The 24,568-nt window shown below is 47.3% G+C and overlaps 1 protein-coding gene across 1 annotated transcript in view; it reads left to right on the forward strand.

Annotated features, from left to right (window-relative positions):
- The first annotated feature begins 2,131 nt into the window (after window positions 1–2,131).
- Window positions 2,132–24,568, forward strand: part of CSGALNACT1 (chondroitin sulfate N-acetylgalactosaminyltransferase 1) — a 256,501-nt gene continuing 234,064 nt past the window's right edge. Inside the window, exon 1 of the mRNA XM_064477394.1 lies at window positions 2,132–2,179. The gene's annotated coding sequence lies outside the window, so the exon portion shown is untranslated. The remainder of the gene's footprint in view (window positions 2,180–24,568) is intronic.

Here is a 24,568-nt window from a genome sequence, read left to right on the forward strand (position 1 = left end):
TATTGTGAAAATGTACCTGGAGGCACCACGCCCTTAGCTAGCATTGGCTTTCTGACTCTTGGGACATACTGATGTGCACCAATGTGATACCTGCATTGCTATGCTGAGCTATTAGTATGTCAACTGAGAAAGTTTGGAAAACTTCTTCAGGTACCTTTATAGGCGTATTACAAGCCCTGAAGGAAATGTGATTAATTCTGATGTGACTTCCCCTTTCCTTCCAGATGACAGGGATACAGACAGTTGCAGCCACGGGGGGGGGGGGGTGCCTCCTCCACCTCTTCCACCTCCTCCAAGCCAGTGCTCATGAACCTAGAATCTGAGTCCACCAGCACAGCAGCCCCTACTCAAATCCTTGGTCTAGCCTCCAAACCAGATTCCTGGCTGAAAGCCTTATTATATAGAAATTCTGGAGACATTGCTGAACAGAGAGATGGGAGATACCTCCGCAGAGGAAAGAAAATCAATAGGTGGTTTAACAACCCGCCTATCCATCCTTGGAGGTGTGGGAATGGCTCGGTGACAGATGGAAGGCTCTGAAGAGGTTACTTGGTAACCCAAAGAGTGCCTGATTGGGCTGGCTCTAATCTTTACACAACTCACCACTCAACCCAGCCTCCTTGTGGCCCTGCCATCTGCACAGTGGGGACTGTCATATGATTTGCTTCATCGCTGTGAGATGATGTACGGAGGAGGCTTGACCAGCGACTGGTACCTACATACGTGTGAATGCTGGGTTAGCTCTGTATTTATGACCTCCGTTACTGTATTTTTCATTCATTTGGTAAACACCTGCCTCTCGCCTGTTTCCCAAATCCCAGCTGAGTTGCTGTGGGGACCTCATGTCACAGGCTGAGTAACTCACTCAGGGGTGTAGGGATGGGGACAGAGCCACCTGAGGTCCCCTTAGGTTGAAGGGAGGATGGATTGAGGTGAGCTGGGGATTTGAGGCAGGAAGCAAAGCTTGCTGCTGGAATGCTGCTTCTGCGATGCTCCCTGCAGGTGAGCAAGTGCTTGCCTCGGGGACTCCCACCCTGTACCCACTAACGTGTATGCTCCCAGACCTCCCCGATGGGGACTTTGAGCAATCTGCTGGCCAGGCAGAAGGAGCGCTATACCAGGAGCCAAAGGACTGGTTTCTAGCTCTGTTTCTGCTTTGGCTCAGCCATGGGGCCTCTGCAAGGTGCATGGTTGCTGGAGAGATGCCCTCTTCCAGTCTAACCTTCCCTGATGCCTCCTCAGTCTCCTCCATTATACTGAGAATTGAGATTCAAAATCCCCCCAGACGCCCTCTCCCGCAGAGAAGTGCTGGCGCACTTATAGGTCAAGGGCACCTGTGGCCCCGAGAGCGCGCGCGGGTGTGTGTGTGTGTGTGTGTGTGTGTGTGTGAGTGTGTGTGTGTGTGTGTGTGTGTGTGTGTGTGTGTGTGTGTTGGGGGGCGGTTTTTACTCAACTCCGCTTGCCTGCTTTCCAACCTTCCCCCTGGAACTTCCTTCCTAGGCCGCCCAGCGGCCGTCCAGGGTCCCTGCAGACATCACTTCCCCACAGCGGTGGGATCTCAGAGCTACGAGGTTTCTGACCTTCTCTGTGAGTGAAGAAGGCGTTATAACCCACCCGGGCGCAAAGACAACGACCGCAGGATTCATTCTCCCAAGTGCAATTTGCAAAGTTTTGGAGAGTCGGCCGAGGAAGGGGCGGGCAGCCCAGAGAAGGCAAGGGGGACAGGGCGGGTGGGAGGGAGGTGGCCGGGCGCTGGGGCTCTGTCCAGAAAGAGGATCACACTTACCTGGCGGACCCCGACCACCCTCTGGTGGGGCGCCGGCAGCCGCCGCGTCCTCGCCCCTCCCTCAGCTTCTCCGGGTGTCAGGCACGCGCGGAACTGCCACCTGCAGGGTGGTCTCCAGGCGTGCCCGTCGCAGGGGAAGCGGTTCTGGCCGGGGCGCCACCTCAGGGCGGAGGGACGCACTGCGGGGGCGCGGCCCGGGCGACCCCCGCCCCGCCCCGCGGCTCGCGGCCCCCACCCGGCGTGGGGCTTGGCCGCGGTCCCGCGCGCTCCCCGCCCCCGGGTCCCCGGAGGCTCGGCGGCCGCCGGAGCGGGAGGTGGAGCCGAGCCCGCGGCGCCGCGCAGGAGGAGCGGCCGGCGGCGGGAGCGGCGGGAGCCGGCCGGCAGCGCCTCGCGGTGAGTCCGGCCCCCCTGGCCGGCCGGGCTTGGGCGACGTGGGGGCGTCGGAGCTGCGTCCGCGCGCCCCCGGCCCGCCACCCGGGGTGGCTCGCGCGGCCGCGGAGCGCGGGGCCGCGGGGAGGGGGTCGCGCCGCAGGGTGGGGGGAAGGGAGCGGGTGGCTCCAATCGATCGCAGGGCGCGGTGCCCGCAGGTGGGCACGCGGGGTCAGTGAGGAGGCTTCCCGGGAGGGGCCCGGGCGGTACCGCGCCGGGGTCACTTTGGCTCCCCCAGCCTCCGGTGGCCTGAAGCTGTTTAATTACTTTCTCCAACACCCACTAAAAAGTAGCCTTTGCACGTGCCCGGGTGACTGCTTTGCTGCTGCTGCGCAGAATCATCTTCGCTGGGATGGAGAGGGCGCAGGGGGCGCGCCGAGGTGGCGGTGGGCAGCGTGCCCTCTGCCTCGGACCCGGGCCGGGGCGAACGTGTTCGAGGGTCACCGCGATCCGAGGTGCCGCGAGGCAGTGCTGTGTGCGGTCAGTGGAGGAGCCCCTGGAGGGCACGGTCTGGGGATGAGGGTGCGGGTGGAGGCAGAGGAGGAGGAGGGCTGTACAAAGACGGGCCGAAGTTGCTGTTGCCGCGGCGCTTCCTGCACCCCCGCGCTACCGCCTTTGACTTTGAAGTTATCTTTTCATCGATGAGCAGAGAGAGGGATGGGAGAGGAGGACATTCAGCAGCACCGTGCATGCCGAAACGGCGAGCCTTGGGAAATATTAATACATGATACAGTGGGTATTTTGCAAACACCACTTTTATCCTGATTTCAAAACCTCGGAGTGGTTTTTACTTAAGTGTCATTATCTAGGTCTAGATACTAAAGATAATTAACTGTTCTTTCACGTCTTTTTTTTTTAAATTAGAAGTTAAATTTAATTCTACCGAATTTTTTGAATTTTGTTAACATTTTCATACGAGAAAGTCGTAATTATAGCGTTACTTGCAACCGCGAGCGTGGATAATCCCTGCGCGGTGCTGTCATGTTGCTCATTGGAAGGAGAAGAGTCTTTCAGCTCTGAAAAGAGAAGCATAAAGCCAAAAACATAAAGCCTTAGTCATAAAAAGTGACATGAACACCCGTAGTTGTGTGTGACGGGGTATGGAGAGGCATACCATAGAGGCCAGTTCCTGGAAAGCAAGAGATGGACTGGAACCATTGTGGGAACCCATGAAGTATGTGATAATTCCTTCCATACTATATGTACTCCAAAGTATACAGCACCGAAATGCTTTAATTCTGTTCACTTTGTGTTCTGAATCTCATACGGCTGCAGTCTGTGTTAATGGGGTTCAAAGCAAAATCTCGAACTGTTGGATTTCCCAGACACTTGGAAGCCCGCTCTACAAGCGGCCTCCCAGTTACTAACTATGACCTTCGGCGAGTCACCCTTTCACAGCCTTGCTTTCTGACTTTGTAAAATGGCAGTATTATTCTTCACCTTACAGAGGTGTAAGGGAAAATGAAATAACATTTAGGGATTTATCCTGAATGTCATCTCTGGTCTAACTTGACTTTTAGGAACGCCCAACCCTGTCATGGTTCAGGGTGGTTGTTTTTAATTGAAAACGCCTTCTTCTGGGCGGTCTTCCTTCCCATACATCCATTCAAGCACCGTTTATTGAAAAACCTCAGAGGCTGCCCTGCACGGATGTTTGAAATCCAGGAGCTGACAGTCTGGAGGTGGGGGTGGGCCACACTTCAGGTTTTTCCTGTCGGTAAGAATCCATCACAAGGTCACAGGATGATGAATTGTACTTCCCAGTCTTCGTGTGGTTCCAGCTCTGCCCCTAGTGTAATGCTGTCACACTGGAAGGAAGTCACAGGGAGCTCTGCGTGGCGCACTTTCTTCCTTTTACCCCGTCTCTCCAAGCCCGCTCAGGCCTGGCGGGGCGCAGGGCTTAATAAATATTTGTGGAATTTGAAAGACAGAATGTAATGAAGTTATTCTTCAAGTCACATTTTGAAAAATTATTCCTGGTGAAAGGACCTTGAGATTCTGAATGATGGCCCTCCGAGACATTAAGGCTAATAGAGGTTATTAAAGAAGGTAGCTCAGGTAGACTTGATTACCCATCGATTTTGCCCTGGTGAGGAAGCCGACTTATGAAACCTACAAAGCCACGCTGGGGCAGTGCCTCCGCCACTAGGGGCCCCCTCTGCATAGTGAATCATTGATGGTTGTTATTACGTCCTCTTAGGCAGCAGAGGAACGAAACTTCCTGGGTTCTCCACATGGAATACTTCATCAGAAAAGGGCAACCTGGTGTGAAAAGCATTACCAAAGGCCTGAAAATACAGGCAAGTGGTCTTTAAATGACGGATTCGGTATCCTTTTTAGAATAACTTTATTTATTCAGTTTATAATGTCATGTCAGTTTCCGGTGGACAGCATGAAGTTTCAGTCCTACACGTGCACACATAGATTCCTTTTCATGTTCTTTTTCATTAAAGGTTACTACAAGATATTGACTAGAGTTCCCTGTGCTATACAGTAGGACCTTGTTGTTTATCTATAGAATAACTTTAAAGGTAAAGGTTTAAAGGAGATTTCAGAATTGGGCTTTTTGCTCTGAATAGCCTTATATTCAAATATATGATTTTTAAAAACTTTCTAAAAGTTCAATAAGGGGGGAGAAGGTATAGCTCAAGTGGTAGAGCACATACTTAGCATACGCAAGGTCCTGGGTTCAATTCCCGATACCTCCTCTAAAAATAAATAAGTAACCTAATTACCTCCCCCCCCCAAATTAAAATAAATAAGTAAAAATAAAAGTTCAATAAATGGGGAGTTTGAGATTTATGGGCACTAACTACTATATATAAAATAAACAACAGGTTTATACTGTATAGCACAGGGAACCAAATTCAGTATCTTGTAGTAAACTATAATGAAAAAGAACATGAAAACGAATATAAGTATGTATATATATGACTGAACTGTTATGCTGTACACCAGGAACTGATGCGACATTGTATACTAACTATACTTCAATTAAAAAAAAACCCCAAACTTCCTAAAAATTCAAATGTGTGATTTTGGTCTAGCATTTTCAAGATTTTTGCGGTATGTTTTTAGAAGAGCTTATTTTTATCGTTCAGTGTGTTCAAAATTGCTTTATTTCCTAAATAGTTCCTTGTATTGCTAATAAGTTGTTTCTCAAGGAATTTATCTGGCCAGTCGAAGCTGCTGGTGTATTTTCTTTTTTAAAAAGGGCCACATGAAATCCCACACATTAAAAATACGATTTATTACATTCCAAGATGTATCATTGAAAGGCAGTTTTCTTCTGGAAGTTTTTGAAAAGGCCTCTTATTTCTAAATTCGAACTTGAATGAAGTTAGTCAGGCTTGAGACTATTAACAGCTTGAAGAGGTGTTGGTGTTTTTATTTGTCAGATTTGCTCTTTGGTGGAAAAAATACCGACAATACGTGTAAGCAAATATGATGACTCAATATTGCCATATTGTTTGTGAACCAATGAGGGATTATTGTCATTTTCAGGTTTTCAGTGAAATTTAATTACAGTGACAAACGAAACACCAGTGATCTATAAAGTAGAACTAACAACAGTTAGAGTTCAGCCAACTGCAGGCCCCAAATCTTACTGAGGGAATTCTTCTGAATTCAGAAAGTTATCAGACCTCCAATTTCACATGGCAGGACTTTAAAAAAAGGCAGTCTGACCTTTGCTGCCTTTCTGTCAAGGTCTAGATCAGTGCTCACTAGGCGACCAGAGAAGAGGAATTATCCTACAACTCTGTGGGAGAGTCACAGATAATTTTCATGATCACTTCCCTGAGTTAAGCTAACTTTAGGGGATTATTTTTTGGATTCTGAGCTTATCAGAAAGTTATAAAGATCCTGTTTGCACAAGAACCTTTCTCTAGAACTGGGAGAATTTGCTTTGGCCTCAAACATCCAGGTGGTAAAGGCCCTGAGTCTCCCTGCCTCCCTGACTTCTTCCCAGAAGGGAACTGGGGTTCAGCCACAATGATAGGTACAGAGCTGCCTGCAGGGCCAGGCTTTGTAGTTTGGACAAGAGCCCTGAAGCTGACCAAGAGTATGGCTGCCTGAGGTGGGAGGAACTGAGTGACTGTTTATACCTGGGAGTCTATTTTAGGAACCCGAACTTGGGCGATGCCTCCTGGATGCACAGAAAAAGCAACATGAGGGTTTGCCAAGAAACATTTGGAACCTGTGACTTAGTGAAACATTACTTTGCTGTACAGATAATTCTTTTTCTTTTTTTACAGATAATTCTTTTTTTTTTTTTTTTAACTGAAGTATAATTGATTTACAATATCGCTTTGGTTTCTGGTATACAGCATAGTGATTCAGTTAAACACACACAAATATATTCTTTTCCATTGCAGGTTATTATAAGACTTGAATATAGTTCCCTGTGCTCTACAGTAGGTCCTTGTTGTTTATGTATTTTATATACAGTAGTGTGTGTCTGCTAATCCCAAACTCCTAATTTATCCCTCCCCACAACTTTCCCCTTTGGCAACCATACATTTGTTTTCTTTGTTGTTTTCAGACAGTGTGAAACATAACTTTGGGTTATCCTGCAGTCATATCTGAGACTTTGTTTCATTTTCACACACAAGGATGTTTGAGCTGAGGGAGGAAGAGGGAAGCAGGAAACAGGGAGGAGGTAGATGGGAGTTGTCTATTTATACTGGACACTGGGGTCTCTTATTTTCTGTTCCCAAGGCACGTGGGCACGTGCCAGGCAGCTTAATAATGGATGCTGTTCACTGGTGATTTGGGGGTGCCCTTGTCACTCTGTTACGGACATTACTAAAAGGATGCCCTTTGACGTAGGTCCTGGGTACCCTCCAAAGTGATTTTCCACCTCTGTGTCCCGAGCTTTAGAAACTTGCTATGATTAATGTATCAGCTGACATCTGTGAACAGGGCTGCTAGCCCATCAGGTGTCCCTTTGTGGTGGAGCCCCCGTGCCAGGGTGTGGGGAGCAGAGAGTGGACCGGACCTCAGCCCGCTCACCCCACCTCAGGGGGCTCTTGTGGGGCACGGTCTGCATGACTGTGTGTGAGGCTCACGTCTGTGCGCGTGGCGCAGGGTCCGTGAGAGATGTGTCCCTGCTGGTCGTCGTTTTATCATTATTATCATTACTTTTATTATCGGTGGCACTGCTTTCTAGGTAGACCTTTCTGGTGGGCACAGTAATCTGGAACAGCGGATTCAGGTGAGCTTCGTGCTTATAATAAGGTTTGCAAAAGCAGGTGATTCATTCATTTCAGGTTTCCCATTGCCCTTCCATTACACTTCTTTCCTGCACGTACTACACACAGCTCGCACAGAGCAAGCAGCCACGTGGCAGCTGCTCTGCTGTACGTGAGTCCTAAGTTATTCATTCAATCAGCACAGCGACCTTTGGAAGCAGGCACCATTGTTATCTGCATTTTGCAGATGAGAAAGCCGAGGTGTAGAGGGGTGATGACTTGCCCAAGGTCAGCTAGACCCGCTTGTCTTTTTCAGCAGAAACACTCATCAAATTGGCAGCTGGGAAAACGTCTTTGAGTTCGGAGGGTTAACAAAAACGCTGAAAATATCAATTTTCTTTAGATGACTGTATGTGTATCCTTTTCTCGACAGAAGGGAGCAGGATGACAAATGAATTTTTGTTGGTGGGTCTGCTTCAGCACTTTTTATTTATAGACTTTTTTTTTATAGGTGGCTTTTCCCCAGGCCTGAAAATACAATACAAGGTGGTCCAACTTATTTCTGTACAATATTTCACTCCTCATCCAGGCACTCTGCAGGCCTGTTGTAAGCAGAATATATGAATAGGATCCAGCGTGTGGGTTGCACAATGTTAGGGTGTGAAGGCTGGAGTCAACCGTGCATGCATCCATTTAACAAAGATTTCTTATTCACCTCTTCTGTTAAGGCACCTTTCTGGGTGCCACTGAAGTTGCAAAGATGTGGATGGAAGGCTGGCATGGAAGGCTTGCTTTCCACAAGCTTTGAGCCTTCGAGGCTGGGCATTGCCAGGGTTCAAATCACAGTCTACCACTTACGGACTGGGGGTCCTGGCCCCACCACTGAACATCTCTGGCTTACTTCCCTTGTGTGCACAATAGGGATAAAAAGTACGTGATATGCTGTTGCAAGAATTAAATGAGATTCATGATGAGGTCACCAGGCTGGTAGAGGAAGTGGGGACTGATCCACCGCGGTGCCCTTGGTCTTCTCTCAGCTCACTTATCTCTCCCCACCCGCTCCCCTCAGCCCCCACACACACTTAACAGGGGGTGGTACAGATCAGGAGACCTAAAATCCAAGATAGGCTTATTCAAAATGTGACTTTCTGGTTCTCCATTGTGGGGATGGCGACAGACCTGGCAGTGGTGTTGGGTGATGTAACCGAGCGGGACCCAGGAGTCTTCCCTTCCCCCATGACCTCTGCTGTAGCTCCTCTCTGACAATCGGATCTCATGTATATTTCCTCAGTTTTTCAGATGCTAAAAACCACCCTGCAGGGGAAGAAATTAACTACTTGATGATGGAGAGCACGTGGCCCCAGACCTTCTGGCCCTGGGGGTTGATAGTGTTGACTGCTCTGTTACCCCGACACCAACCAATCAGAGATTGTGCGAACTGATCGTGTTCCCTCTGACCCCCTCCTCCCTTACCTGGTCCTGAAATACGCTTTGCTGAAACCCTTCGGGGAATTCGGGGTTTTCTTGGGCACGAGCCACCCCGTCCTCCTTGCTCGGCCCTGCAATCAACCTTTCTCTTGCTTCAGACTCTGATGTTTCCAGTTTGTTCAGCCTCATGGTGAGTCAGGCTCACAGACTTGCCTTCGGTAACAGTCACAACAAGCGCTGGTGGGTGAAGGGTCCCGTCACACTGAATTGATGCCCAGGAAGGTGAATTCCAGGAAGCATGGCAGCCTGGAGCCTGGGACAGGTGCCCTTGAGTCTGAGAGGTGAGGATGAGGCTCTTTTGATGGGGGCTGCCAAGAACTCGGGTCTCATAGGAATTGGAACAAGCCAGAAATGAAGTTGGCAGTGGGCTGGGTGGGAAGGGTTTGGGATCTGGGTGGAGAGCATGGCGAGGTCCTGAGGAGCTGGCTCTTGAGAGGCTCGAGGAGGGGGCGTCATGTGGCTCAGATGTGCAGGCAGGGGAGCTGTGCTGGAGAGCCGGGGGGAGGTCTGCATCCCTACATCCCCAAGCACTGCATTGCCTGCTTTATTTTATTTTATTTTATTTTATTTTATTTTATTTTATTTTATTTTATTGTGGGGAGGAAGGTAATTAGGTCTGTTTATGTATTTATTGAAACAGAGGGACTGGGGATTGAACCCGGGACCTTGTGCGTGCTAAGCACACACTCTACCGCTGAGCTCTGCCTTCCCCCTTGCATTGCCTCTTTTAGCCCTCTACTCCCTGGCTGCCTCCTGCAGAGTTTTTCCAAAAGTGGTGCATCCTCCCTCGGCCAGCAGCTAAGTCACAATTATCCTTTGTTGCCCGTTTCCACTCTTGACCTTCAAGGGGTATGTGGTATTGCAGGTAAAGAAGTCCTTTTTGCTTCCAGTTGGAGACTTGTTGAAATACCGCCCCCCCCCCCCCCGCCCCCAGTGGGTTCGCGGGGAGACAGGGAGCCAGGCCCACGGGGCCCTGTTTAGGGTCCTGCTGGCATTTCTGTAGGGCGCGCTGTGCTGTGGGATCAGGGAGTGTTTTCAGAGAGATGTTCCTAGTGGTTTTATGATCATGAGCCGCCCTGTTTGCCCGGGGTGGATGCGGTGTGTGTGGCAGGGAGGGAATGCGGGCTGTACAAAATCAGTACAGTCCAGGGGCAGGAGGCCGTGACTCATTCTTCATTATGCGTCCGCACAGAGGCATAAACCAGCCCTTCTGTGGGTAAGCAAACAGAGTCTGCCCAGGTGCCAGACAAGCTTGATTCAGGTTTTTTTTTTTTTAAAGCAAGAAATTTAAAAAAGGTATTGACTCGGAGAACAGTTTGTTTAAAGCAAGTTACTGTAATTTTCAAAAGCCCATTTGGTAGAATTAATAGCGTGTGTTAAAGTGAAATGAACAAGCAGGCTTTAAAAACGCAGCAGAAGGACAGCTTTGTGGGAAGAAGAAAAAAATCCCTGAAATGAAGTCCACGTTGGTTTGTGTGGCTCTTGGGGAGATGTTTGCTGATCGCTGGAATGAGTGAAGTATGGGGAGCGGTGAACTGAAGGAGGAAGCAGCATCTCGGGGGTGGGTCTGGGAGCTGCAGTCAGTTCACCCCGTTCATGCTCCCCCTTTTGTTAACGGTGATCCTGGGCAATTCTTTTTTTTTTTTTGCTGGGAGGGAGGGAGGTAATTAGGTTTTTATTTCTGTATTTACTTTAATGGAGGCACAGGGGACTGAACCCCGCACTGGGTGCATGCTAAGCACGCGCTCTTCCACTGAGCTGTCTTCTCCCGACAGCCCCCACCCCCCACCGCAGTGTGGCCTTGAATTTGGATTTTGTGGGTAAACTGTTCAACGCGTGGTGGATACATAAGGCTGTTGCGATTACAGGAAGGGAGGTGGAGGGGAAGACGGAGATGGAGGAGCATTGGGACGACAAGGAGGAGCTTCCACATTCGTTCTGGACCTGGATTCTTCCAACGCAACTCTTAGATAGTGTTTAGTGTCTTAAATTCTAGGTGATTATCATCAGATATGTCTTGAGTGCCCGCCATGTCTGGGTCCCTGTGGTAAGGTGCTTGGGTGTGGACTCTGTTCCCAGGAAAGATCCTCACGTAGCTCGCAGTCTCAAGCCGAGGGGGCAGGACCGGGACTGGGACTTGCCCTTTCAGAAGGAATTCCTACTGTTCATCGGCTAATTTGAAGAGCTGGCCAAACTGAGACCAGAGAGTAGGGGGCAGGGCGCAGCCGTTAAAAGAATGACGGAGCAGTGAGCACCAGGACGGTGGAAGACTCAACTCCCAGCAAACCTTGAGCTTCAGTATTCACTCATTGTAATACAGTAGCTGTAAATGGTCCTCCCACAGGTGCCAGGACAGTTTCAAGGCTGACACTAAAAGGTCAAAGGGTGGGTGATGGCCCAATTCTTGGGAATCCCAGCCCCTTCCCCAAAGTGGTTAGAATAATCTTCCTACTTGTTAGCATATGAAGTGACCAAGCCCCAAAAAACTAGCAACGCTGCTCCGCGCACCTCTTGCTTCCCCTTCTGAGACGGCCTGCACTCTGTGGAGTGTGTAGCTCTCTGAGTAAATCTGCCTTCGCTCAATGTGGCTCGCTCTTGAATTTTTTCCTGGAAGAAGCTAAGGACCCACACACTTGGCAGGGCGTGTCCCCGGGACTCAGCTGAGATCTGGGACACGACCATCTTCTCGCCCCACATTTTCCTGTATCAAAAGGACAGCAGCTGTCCTTGTCTTATTCCCCATCTCCTCTGCACACGAGTGGACAGGAAGTAAGTGCTTCCTGGGCACCTGTAGGCAGAAGTAACTCGGAACACCCCGAGGACCTCTGACCGTCCTATCTGCCTAGAAATAAGGTTTATTTAAGTTGCGTTTGTGGCTCTGTAACAGGAAACCCAAGGAGGGGTCTTGTGTTTTGGGGGGATACCTCTTGGGATGTACCCGTGACCTGCACGCTCTTGTATCTAAAGCATCTCCTTTGGTGGGGAGCATCCTTTTTGTCTTTTCACTAAGCTCATGGCCCGTGGGTTTCTGGGTCAGAATAACAGGAGAGAGCTCAGTTTGAAGAGGTTTTTTTGGTTTGTTTTTTTCCTTTGTTTGTTTTGTGTCTCTCCCCCAGATGGAGGTGGACACAGGCTGTTACAGAAGGACAATAGGTTGGTGGAGAAAGGATTCCAGAGCTGACTCGCCCTGTGGCCCTGAGCAGGTTCCTCATCCTTAAAGTAGGAATTGAGTTGTTGAGACTCAGAGGCCATTTGAATACGAAGCAATGAAATTTATGGGCTGAGAATGGCTTCTTCAATCCAGATGGAGGCTGAAGCCAAAATCTGAGCATAAAACTAGTTACTCTGTTGGCTCAAGTAAGCCGATTTGACGTCTGGGATCTTGGGTCATATCAAGTGGTTTTTCTTTGTAGAGAGTGTATTAGTCGCTTAGGTAATGAACAAGGCTGAGGGTGTTTTCCGTGAACAGTCTCGGATATACAGGAGAATTTACCCAGCGTCACTGGAATTACCTTTTCCTCTTCCTCCGAGAGGGAGTCTGGACCAGTGCCTGGCTCATTATTAGTGTGGAGGGGAGAGACCATGAGAACACCCCTCCTTGGACCCTTTAAATGCAGAGCAAGGGGCTCATGCTCTGATGGAATTGAGGTCGGAGGCAGGAGGAGATGCAGGAACTAGGACCATCCGGTTGCCTGGAAGCATGAGGGGGTGCTTGTCTGGCTTGTGAGGATGGTCCTGCCTGCGGTGAAGACCATGGGAGGAGCCAGCTTCCTATACTGGTCCCCAGAAGTGACTGTTCCTGTATTTTGGGGGCACACGTCGTGCCAGTGTGCAGGGGACAGGTAGTCCTGTGGATGAATGGAGATGCTTTGAATCAAGCTGGCCATGTTCATTTCTTTTCTCTCTATAAACCAGACATCTTTGAAGTGACGAAGTCAGGCATCTGAGGGGGACACTTGCATCCTGGAGGATTTTTAGAGTTCATTTAATGGTCTTGTCAATGACTTGTTGGACTTACAAGTGATGAGAGGACCACTGGTTGGCAAGAATACATCAACAGGAATAATGTTATCTCTGAGATCAGTTGGACTAACACCAGTATTTTGCAGAGGTAATAGCACGTTTGGGATCGTTTGGACCATCTCTATATTTTCAGATGAACAGAAAGAGGCCCAGAGAGGTAAGGTGACTTAGCTGAGATGACCCAGCGACTCAGTGGAATGACATGGTCGAGAATGGAGTCCAGGTCCCTTGTTTCCGTCCTCCAGCTCTCCATGGGCCACGCAGCATCCTTGGGTCCCAGGGCTGGCTGGCAGGTGATTCTGTAGGTACGTCTACAATTCTGCCACCTACACATCTTCCTGCTTCCAGGTTTTTTCGGAATCTGGTGCTGGGAGCTCCTGATGTGTGCCTGACCCTGCTCTCCGTGAAGAGATCTGTGCGTTTCTGACCTCAAGGAGCTCCCAGCAGAGTGAAATACAAAGATGGGAACATACTATCAAGCCATGGCTTAATGACACATGGAGCACCTTCCCTGGGGATGCCAAGCTCTCAGTGCCAACTTCAGGGTCAATGGGATCAGTTATTTCCTGTTGACTTCACATTAGAAATGGAAATGGTGGTAACGGGGCTTCACAAATCAAACAGACTCTAAGTGATCCCGCTTCCTCTGTACACATCCAGCGAGTGGGTTAAAATTCGAAACCCTCTGTCCTCTGCGCTTCAAATCTATGATCTTTCTGGAAAAGACTTGGTAAGAATAGTTTGTTTAAGGACACAAATCAAAAATCAGATCACTTATGCCAAGGAGAAATAAGATGTGGGTAAGGGTACCATTGCAACTGAGTCGGGTTAAATGATTGGCTTTTTTTGGTAACTTATTCTAATTCAGCTTTTATTTATTTTTTAGAACATCTTTATCGTGGTGTTGTTCCTGCACAGTAAACTACACATATTTCAAATGTACAGTTTGATGAATTTTGATAGACGTATACATCTAAATAATTGGCTTTTTAATGAAAATGAGGCCCATTTTTTCCCCCTTGGGATTACAGAAGTGGCAGAAGCTTAGGAAGAAACTGACCAGGTACTAAACACTATCTGAAGCATTTTATTTGTGGAGTATTTTTTTAATGCATATAAAACTCCTAGGAGAACTGAGGTTCAGATAGATGGACTGCCTTGGACGTGGCAGGCAGAGCCCTAACTCTGTTTGCACCTGCAGCTCCCGCACCCAGATCTGTGGGGGCACCTCCGTGGGAACCACGAGTGGCCACGTGTGATGCGGTGGCAGCCTGTAGTTGCTCCTGTGTCATTCTGGGACAGCACTGCAGACCCGTGGAGTGTGGGGACCGCAGTTGACTCAGTCGTTCGATGTCCTCTAAGCGGGGCAGCACAAGGTGCAGACACGGTGGGATCTCTATAAATATGTCTGAAACAAACAGGCAGCAGCTTACAGGGTTAGTAAGAAACTGTGTTCACGAGCAGGGCAGATTACCTTCCAGGCTCCGTGTATTTTGAGCATAAAGCTGCCCTTGGAGAAACCAAACTGAAAACCCATCCTTAAAAATTTCTTTTAATATCACTTAATATAATTTTCTTTTAATATCACTTAATATAATTTTCTTTTAAAATTATTTAATAGAATATAATTTGCCCATCAGCATGCCTGCTTTTTAACCGTATCCCTGCATACTGTTTGTGTTTTCTCAAAAGCTACCTGTAAACAAATTATGTATTCATCATTTTGTGGCAAGCTGAGTGGGTTTAATAGAGTCAGGAAGGCTTCCAACGTGTTAAGTGTTCTTGAAGGCAATAAAAAAGGAGGACTAATTATCTAGCTGAAGTGATTATAAGAGAGACGTCGGACTTCTTGACTCCCTGGGATTTTGACAGCAGCAAAAGTGGTGAAGACAGCTTTGAGAAACAGCCGAGATGATCTGTTTCAACCAAAGTATTTTATGAAATCTCTGATGTGGGTGTATCTGTCATCTACTGAGCAAGTGGATGGACTAAATAATGCATGGGGTGTCTGGGGTTGGAGTGATAATTTGAAAGTATGTGGCGGGTGTTCACAGTTGGAGCCTGGGAGACGTTCCGTTTAATGATCATACCTTTCTCAGAGCCATCTGTCTCTCTCTTTAATAAGCAATATTCCTTATCAGGCCTGATTTGTGTACATTGATTATGCCATTATGCTGGTTAAATATTAAAGTGATTTTCCCCCTTGTGTGAAGTCTAATTAGGCAAAGTGTTCTGTGCAAGCCTGGCATTATCATTCAGAAGAGCAGCCTGGTCATTACCTGTGACATACCTCAGCTTCCTAGATGAGCTGTCTTTTCTTTTTCTTTTTTCCTTTCTTTTTTACCTCCTATCAGAGTGCCTGTGTACCAAACACAGTGCTTGAAAGTTTGATGAACAGTTCAGCACTGTTGGACCATTAAGAAGGTCTTAGCAGGGAGGGTGTGGCTCAGTGGTAGAGCGCATGCCTAGCATGCATGAGGTCCTGGGTTCAATCCTCAGTACCTCTCTTTTAATAAATAAACCTAATTACCCCCGCCCCCCTCAAAACAAACCAGCAAAAAAAAAAACCATAAAAAAAAAGAAGTCTTGCTACAAAGATTATGACAGCTTTTAAAAACGATTGGAGAAACTGATTACCTATAGTTTGCATTTTGCAGGAATCGGGCTTCTGAACAGATATATATCTGATGAAATTCATTTTACTAAGTTAAAGAATCTTAAAAAAAAGCTTTAAGGGATAAAAGTCCAAGTTGTAATGACGTTTGGAAGAAGAGAAAAACCAATCAATAAGCAGTTGCATTTTAACCTGATAAGGATCATTTTAGATGGTAAACCAGTATCAACTGAAAGGCCACGTGGTGGTCCGTTACTTACTTTTTCAACTGGTTTCTTCTGTGCAGTCTAATTCAAAAATTCATTTGCACTCAAGGTTACCAAGGGGTAAAGAGGGTGGGAAGGAATAAATTGGGAGTTCGAAATTTGCACCTCTGGGGGAGTGATGGAAATGTTAGCTGTCATGATGGTGGCGGTGGTTTCATGGGTGTGTACATGTATTAAAATTGATCACATTGTGCATCTGAAATATGTGTAATTTCCTATACAGGAACCATAGCACAAAAAGGTTGTTTAAAAAAATTAATTTGCATCATGGATGTAGCAGCAAGCATTTTACTAGTGTGAGGCCAAAAGTAAGATTATGAATGACTCTAGAGTCTTTGATAAGTTATTTGCATCATTTTGAGACACTCCTCATAACGCGTGTTGCCTTTTTTTGGAAGTGTTCATGGTACTTTCTCATTCTGTACGTTTCTTAAAAAAAAGTCTGCACACACACACACAGGCACACACGTGTGCACACGTGTAATCTGGGGCTGACTGGCATGAACCGGATGGCGCATAGGCCCAGTTCATGGTTTATTATTCTCAGGAAGAAAAGCTCTTACGCCATGTTTCATGTGACATGTGGGTATCAGGCTAGTAGGTTTTTCATTCTCAGTTGTTCCAGCTGCTCGTGTTGGGGTTTTGGAAGTGCCTTTATCTCTTCACAATTGCAAAGAGCAGTAGCCTGGCTTTCCCTTTACGCTTTATGGAAAACAAACAGCCTGTATCTCCTTAAAGTGAGAGCTTATTTTGAGTCGTTTTTGAACGTGGTCAGATCAAAAGGAGATTTGGCTCTGAATTAAAATATGGATACAAAAGATCAAAGAAAGGAAGGGAACGTTCACAGATCAGCTGGTCTAATTTTTCCGCTTCCCGAGGGGGGAAGCTGAGACTCGGCGAGGGGCGGGTGGCTCTGGAAGGTCGCATGGTGTTAGCAGGGTCTGCTGCTCCCCTGCGCTTGTCTTCAGACAGGTGAGGACATTCGGACCAGTTCCCGTCCCTTCCCCTTCTCAGGTATAGTGTACCCTGGCCCGGGTGGCTTAGGAAGGTTTTAATGGAGAGATTGCTGCCTCACAGCAATGGATGTTAGCCTGGACCTGTCCTGGGTTACAGAAGAACTTACGTTTTATATCTGGGGATTTGCGTATTGCTAGAAATGGAGAACTCAGAACCAGCACCTGCCTTTAAGTCTCCGAGTTCAGCAGGGAGTCAATAGGGAGACAGCCAACATCTGTCCTGGGGTGATGATCCAAGGGGAGGTCGCCTGTCGCTGGACGGGACCCAGGGCTCAGCTGGGGAGTCAGGTCCTCTGTTTCCAAGAGGTTCCAGGGTTAGGGGTTCATGTACCTTGACAAATAGCTGTCCTGGTGGTTGATAACAAGCTTGGTGGTTAAGCACTTGGGGTCTGAAGCCTAACCTATCTGGGTTTGACTGGTGGCCGTGTAGTAGCTGTGGAGTTTAGGCAAGTTACCTTACCATCAGGGCCTCAGTTGTTTTGTCTCTAAAATGGGAATAGTAGCAAACATTTATATTGTACTCACCGTGTGACAGCTACCGTCTCAGTGCTTCAGGACCGTTAACACTTTTAATTTTCACAACAGCCCTATGGGGTAGGTAGTCCCATTATTCCCACTTCACAGATGGGAAGACTGAGGCCCAGAGAGGTTCAGTGAGTTGCTCGAGGTTCCACGGCTATGGAGGGTCAGAGCCAGAGTTTGATTTCTGGCAGACTGCTGCTGTTTATCACTCTCCCGTGCTGCCTCTCGGTAGGATTACAATGATTGTGAGGCTCTAGAGGGGTAAGCACTCAAGGGATGTTAGCTGTCACCGTTAATGGTGACACAGCTAACGGCACCTCAGTAACAGCAACAAGAGAAATCTCCGTGATCAGCGCCTTCCTCGCTCATCCACAGGCTCCTAGAAGCCAGATCCTAATCAGAAAGTTGCTCTGGCAGTTACAGAACTCAGGCAGAGAGAACTCAGAAGCCTTAATCAAACATCCCTCTGTGTGAGGACCGCGTGGGCGCAGCCACGGCAGAGCCTGCCGGGCCGGGGGGCCACCAGCCGAGCTGCTGGCCGAGACACCTTTCCAGCTCATGCGCTTGGCCGACTCTCTCCACGGCAGGTGGCTCCGAGGTGCCAGACGGCAGCTCTGAACTATGTCCCCCACCCATCATCCGGGTGATTGAGTGGGTCAGATACGCATGCAGGGCACTTCCGGGGCCGTGGCCTTGACCCCCGCCGCAGAGGTCAAGGACGACACTCCATCCTCGGAGGGGATCCCTCAACCACTCACTGTGAGAGTCATTCTTTGACCAGTTTCCTCCCCTTTTTTTTTCAATGACAAATTAATTTTTTTAATTGAAGTATAGTCAGTTACAATGTGTCAGTTTCTGGTGTACAGCATCATGTCGCAGTCATCCTTATGTATACATATACATACATATATTCCTTTTCAAATTCTCTTTCATTATAGGTTATTATAAGGTATTGAATGGAGTTCCCTGTGCATACAGAGGAAATGTGCTTTCCTCCACTTTGTGTTGAGTTCATAGCCTTGTCGTCCTGGAGTGCAGGCTTATTTCCAGATTGTTTTCCTGGGGACTTTAGATATTAGCCTGTGTCTGTTCCTTTGTTGCCTTTTCAATTCATAAGTTGTGAGAAATATATGGCCATATATATGGCTTTTAACTTATGATAGAAAAGTGACTAATGGTCAGATAAGCATCTAGAACATTCCCTTTGAAGCCTGGACATGTGCTTACTGGTCACACTTCCTTCCTTCCTCCCGCCCCCAGGGGTAACTGCTTTTCCAAATATTATGTTAACGGTTTCCTTGCTTTTATAGAGTTTTACCACAAACATGCATCCGCACATGACTTATTGTTTTGGGGACGGGCTGTTGAATTGGAAAACTTGACTAAAGTCTCAAGATGCACTAGATAGCAGTTGGAAAAATAAATTGTGAAAAAGCCCAAAATGGACATTTTTCAAAGGCAGTCTCTGAGCAGCAGTTTCAGAGCTCTTGAGAATTCTCCTTACTCTGATGGCGTAAGAAGCAGTGGTTGATTTGGAGAAGCCTCTGCTGTGAGTCTGCACTGTCCTCTGGTCCTGGAGGAAGCGTGTGGTGGGGTGCTGCCCCCTTGCTCCAGGCCCTGTATCCCCTCAGCTGGGCATGTGGCAGGCTGGCTCTGACTCTGGTGGAGAGTGGGGAATGGCTGGGACAGAGCCCACCCCCACTGCCCCGTTTGTTGGAGCGAGTGTGTGAGCTTCCCCTGGACCAGGTGTGGTCCCTGCAGAGAGGGAGAGCCCACCTAGAACTTCACTCCTGCCCAAGAAGCACAGGCAGTGGACAGCTTGTGGAGTGAGTTTCAGGGGTGAGCTGGGGAGGGAGGTCTGTGGCAAACAGAGGACTTGAACTCATTGCCCGTACCACAGAGGTTTCAGGGGAGCCCCTGGTGAATCCACAAAAGTACCCATGAGAGACAGAGAGTCAGGTTGAAGTATCTGCTGGTTCAGAGTGTGAAGCCATCTGTATAGTGAGGAGTAAGTTTGCCTGCATGTGAAAGAACAGTGGAAACACAAAGTAGAAGTTTGTTTCTCTCGTACATAGAATCAGTCGGGAAGTAGGCAATTCAGGGATGGGATGGGGGCTCCACACAGGTGTCAGGATCACCGCCTATGGTCCTCCTGCTGGTGGTCAGAGGGGCTGCTGAAGCTCCAGCCATCACGTCACATTTCAGGAGGACAGAGGAAGGGGAGGGAAGAGACAGGGTCTGCCCCCTCCCTTTTAAGGATACTTTCAAGGTACACCTCCTAATGTTTCTGCTGATGTCTCATTTGCCAGAGTTGAGTCACAGGGTTACTCCCAGCTCTAAGCGAGGCTCAGAAATAGTAAGCTTGCTGCTGGGTAGCCATGGGCCCAGCTTAAAATTAGAATTCTTTTTATAAAGAGGAGGGGACTAATGTGTATTGGGAGGCAGCCAGCAGCCTGTGTCACTTCGTTTTCATGGCAGTAACAGTCAAGTGGCCTTTCTCCACATGTTCCAACCCTGGAGAGGAGGGTGACCGCAGCTAGCAGGTGGGGGAGGTGGGGGGGAGATGGGGAGGAAAGGCAGAAGCCGACGCCCTGGTGCAGATCATGGCAGGGCATGTCGGGGAGCAAGTGGTCTTAATTTTTTGGCTTAGTACTTAAAGGGTCAGTAATGTACTGACCTGACATTTTATGTTCGGAATCATAATTGTGTTTTGTGACTTAAAGTGACTTTAGGGCTTTCTGTTACCTGCAGGTGGCCAGAGAATTATGGGACCTACCAGAGTGTCCTTTGGGTAGCAGGGGGGAAAGCATTCTGTCTGAATATGATGTCTATTTCAACTCATTGACAGTTTTATTGTAAGTAACCACTGTGCCATTTTCACACCTAAAAGTTAACAATCATCCTTGAAAAATCACCTAATACCCAGGCTGTGTTGAAATCTTCCTCATTTTGTAAATAAATGTGGAGATGGATGTTAACTGGACTTACTGTGGCGATTGTTGTGCAATATATACAAATAATTTGGTCATTACGTTGTGAGCCTGAAACTAATTATGGTATGTCAATTACACCTCAATTAAAAGAAAAAAAGTACATACTCTAACCTAGTAACTTCGCTTATAAGGATTCATCCTACAAAGACCATCAGACTAGTATCCAAAGATGTATGTAAAGCAGGTTCATTGAAGCTTCATTTATAGGAAAAAAAATCCTAAGTCTCAATCCATGGGAAATGGTTCAAATATTATGGTACCTCCAGACAGAGGAATTATCAGCCATTAAAAAGGGTGATGTAAGGGATTAATGATGTGCAAATATGATTAAATTATATTGATCAGTGAAAAGGGTTCCCCTTGATTATCTCAGAAATTATCTTTTTGTTTGTTTGCATCTCATTTGCAGAAGGTCCGGTGTGTGAGGTGTATTTCAGACGTGTGGAAAGTATGCAAAGGTTAGCCCGCGGTGTCCCCTTGTCCTCAGAAAGACCTGGACCTCTCAGCACACACAGTGCTTGGTGCCTTGTCTCTGTGGCCCTTAGATTACAGCTCTGTTTTAGGAATTGTGGAAGAGGTTAGCAATAATCCACACGGACATAAAACTTCATGGGTCACAGAGATGCTAACACCTCAGTCAGAAAGTTTGAGACCATGGGGTTTGACTTGGTTGTTATCCTGGACAAGGAATGATTTCTTCTTACTCATGGAAAGTATAGGTCTTCAAAGTGGGAAATAATGGAATCTATTTTACGCTTAGATAGAATTTCACGTTGACCATTGGTAGAGCGTGGGCCGTGAGGGTGTGATCTTGTCATAGCAACATACCACAAGGAGCGTGTTCTAAATTGACAAGAGTGTTTTATAAATTGTGTATTTAGAATACATGGATGGGATTTTAATTTTAGTTAACCTGAGTTTGCTGGAAACCTTCCACATGAAGCACTGTGGTATAAAACAAGTAGAAAAGAGTGGGTTTCCTCAGGTCGATCCTACCAGTTCTTCCCTCTTCTTTCCAAATGTTTTATTCTTTATCAAATTATGTTGTTAATCCTCAGAAACCCTCTTTCAGCACTACCATTCCTCATCATGTCAGTATAAAGGGCTAGTTCAAAAGTATCCTTGTTTGAAAGGATAGCTACTCCAGTTTTTAGGTGTTTTTATCTTCTTCATACTTCCAAAGTGAATATGAGATATCTACATGTTCTACTTTTAAAAAGAACAAATAACAACCCATCAAAGTTACAAAATAGATAAATCAGGAAATTATTTACATTCTGAAAACAAGGTAATACAGATAGCAGTTCAGATAGTGAGGTAGTGTGTTTGGAAATGATGTAAGTTTTTTAAAGATCCACATATGTAACTCTGTCAAAAGTAAAAGTGTCTGTGAGTCCTTCTTAGGGTGCATATTGCAGACACTTGAACCTCCACGTTATTATTTATTCCTTTAACAGTAATAAATTGGAATAAATTGGTGGGTCCCCAGCCATGTGCCCTGCATAGAGCTGGTGGGGGTGCCGGGGGCAGGGGGGTGAAGTCACATGAAGAGATAGCTGCTTTGTATTCGAATTAACCACAACAGACACTTACTAATCTTCAGTTGGTGTATTTTGTTGTAGAAATGCTGTTAAAAACCCTTTGACTTTGATACTTCAGGAAATTGAAAGGAGTGTTTTTGAGTGCAGATTTTTCTTGTTAATATCCATCAAAGACAGTAGGAGGAAGACAGTTAACCCTTGTTAGTTTATTTGGAAACATGCCATTTTTAGCACACTAATTTCTAGAAAAAGGGAAGATCCAACTTAAGCTGGATGGATGCAGTTTGCAGCATTAGCTATATTCATCTACTTCTCTTAACTTGGAAGCTTTAGACTTAATTGTAAGAAAGGGTTTGGTGAATGACACTTTAGTGGAAATTTTCATTTTCTGTGCGCTATCAGTGCATTTCGGACATAAATACTCTAGCGCTGTACATCACTGACATGCCAAAGACAGAGCAGCAGCATGGCCTGGCAACTTGGTTATTATTTGATTCAGCATTTTAATTTATTTTCTAAATTATTAACCATGGCATCAGTTTAAAAGAAATTCTAAATGTAAAATTATAGAGGATGCAAACAAGTACATATCTGCTCTTTGTTGATCAAGAATTAAAGCCTAAGTTGGGAACTATATTCAATATCTTATAATAACCGTTAATGAAAAAGAGCATGAAAACAAATATATGTATGTATGTGCATGACTGGGACATTGTGCTGTGCTCCAGAAATGAACACATTGTAACTGACTATGCTTCAATTAAAAAAAAAAAGCCATGAGGTTAAAAAAAAAAAAAGAAATTAAAGCCTAAGCAAGAGCTTTTTTAAAAAAAAACTGTGGTAAAAATAGACATAAAATTTACCATCTTAACCATTTAAAGTGTACCGTTAAGTGACATTAAATACATTCACAGTGTTACGCAACCATCACCACCATCCATCCCCAGAACTCTTTTGGGGGGCTGAGTTTTATTACTAAAATAAAAATTATGATCATTATTATTAGTAGTAATACTATTATTATTTTGAGGCTCTGTGTTCTAGCCTGCCTGATGGAAAAGTGGCATCACCGAGTTCTCCAGTCTTTATGATGGAAGACGGTGTGTCACAAACCATTTGTAAGGGAGCCCTCCCACTTCCCACACCCCCACATCCCCATGGGGGTCCCGGTCAAGGGTAGTTCCCAGATGCTCCCACGTGTTCACGCCCTCCTCCTCCCAGGGGTATCTGTTCAAAGTCCCTGCAAACTTTAGACCATGTCCTGGTGGCATGAAGGATGCAGGAGGCCTGGTCCCAGTCATCCCAGACGTGGGGCGTGAATTGCTGGTTTCATCCTACCTGTGAGCTGCCGTTTGGGGTCAGGGAGAAAGTTCTGGCCGTGGCAGTTGGAGTCTGGTTTGTGTGATGATCAGAATATGGAAAACTGGGGAATTACTTCTGTGTCACCGACAAATACCAGCAACTTACAGGACACACTGCTCTAGGAATACAGTCAGAGGATGGTCGGGGACCATCTGAAGCTCTGCAGCCCTGAAGGCTGTTGCTGGTACTCAGCTGTCGCTGGACGGGTCTGGGGGTGCAGCTGCAGGCGGACTCAGGTGTGTGGCTCTGCACACAAGGACAGCAGTCAGCTCAGGTTCGTGACCTACTTCTTCCCTCCTGTGGATCCCCCCCATTATGCATTTTACTTTTTTGCACACCCCCGCCCCCCTCTTTTTCAGATAAAGTCCATTCAGAGTCGCAGTCAGTTAAACATTGTAATTCCAGCCTCCGCATGCACACAATACAGCTCTTAACAATGCAGAATGGTTTTAGTCATCTGGCGTCAGCAGTTTCTCTATTAGCAACTGGATTGGAAGTCCTCCAGGATCAGAGTCTGTTAGAGCTGTGGTTCAGATCTCTCCAGAGCCTGGGGGCTAGAACCGCGCCAGGAGCTGGGCATCGGTTCCCAGGAGTCGTTCCGACTCTGCCTTCATAATCCCTTGGTTGGCTTGGAGCGTTTGGATTTGGGAAATGGTGATATGGAGAGTCTAACGAAGGGAGGGTGGTGACTTGGAAGGTGTTTTTGGCTTTGCGTTTCTCAAGGAATGAGCTTTCTGCTTTTCTGTGTGCAGCTGAGAGTTGGGATTGCAGATTGGGGGGGTCTCTACATATTCCGTGCACACCATCAGAAAAATTAGAAGGATTTACACAGGAGGTCTCTGGTCTAGGAGGGGCTCCACCGGCACCCCTACTCTGCGGTCCCCTCTCTGCACACAGGGCATGGCAGGTGACGTCAGCACCTGGTCCCGCTCATGTCCTGATTTCTCCTGCTCAGAGCACGTCCTCGCTCCCTGTGCGGGTCCGCACACCTCCAAGGGTGTGGGGAGGTGAGAGACTGTGCTTCCTCGCTGGAAGGCGTAACTCCCTGAGTGAGGAGGCTGGAACTTCTCTGTGGGATGCAGTCCAAACTCTCCTCCTAACTGCTGCTGAGTGTCCTCAGGTGGAACCTGCCCGGAGTCCCCCTGGCTCTGGGTAGTGCGGATTCCTCTCCTCTGAGAGGTCAAGGACTGGGGCAGGGCAGTCTTGTACATTCTAGGGGTGTGCCCCACGCCCCCTGTAGCTGGCTCTTCCGGGGTGGGACAGTTCAGGAGAAAAACGATGTTAGATTGCAGCAAGAGGCACAGAAGCCTTCTCGTTTGCCTCCGTGAGGTCCTCA

This window comes from Camelus dromedarius, chromosome 22 (assembly GCF_036321535.1).
Source record: "Camelus dromedarius isolate mCamDro1 chromosome 22, mCamDro1.pat, whole genome shotgun sequence".
Taxonomy (NCBI): domain Eukaryota; kingdom Metazoa; phylum Chordata; class Mammalia; order Artiodactyla; family Camelidae; genus Camelus; species Camelus dromedarius.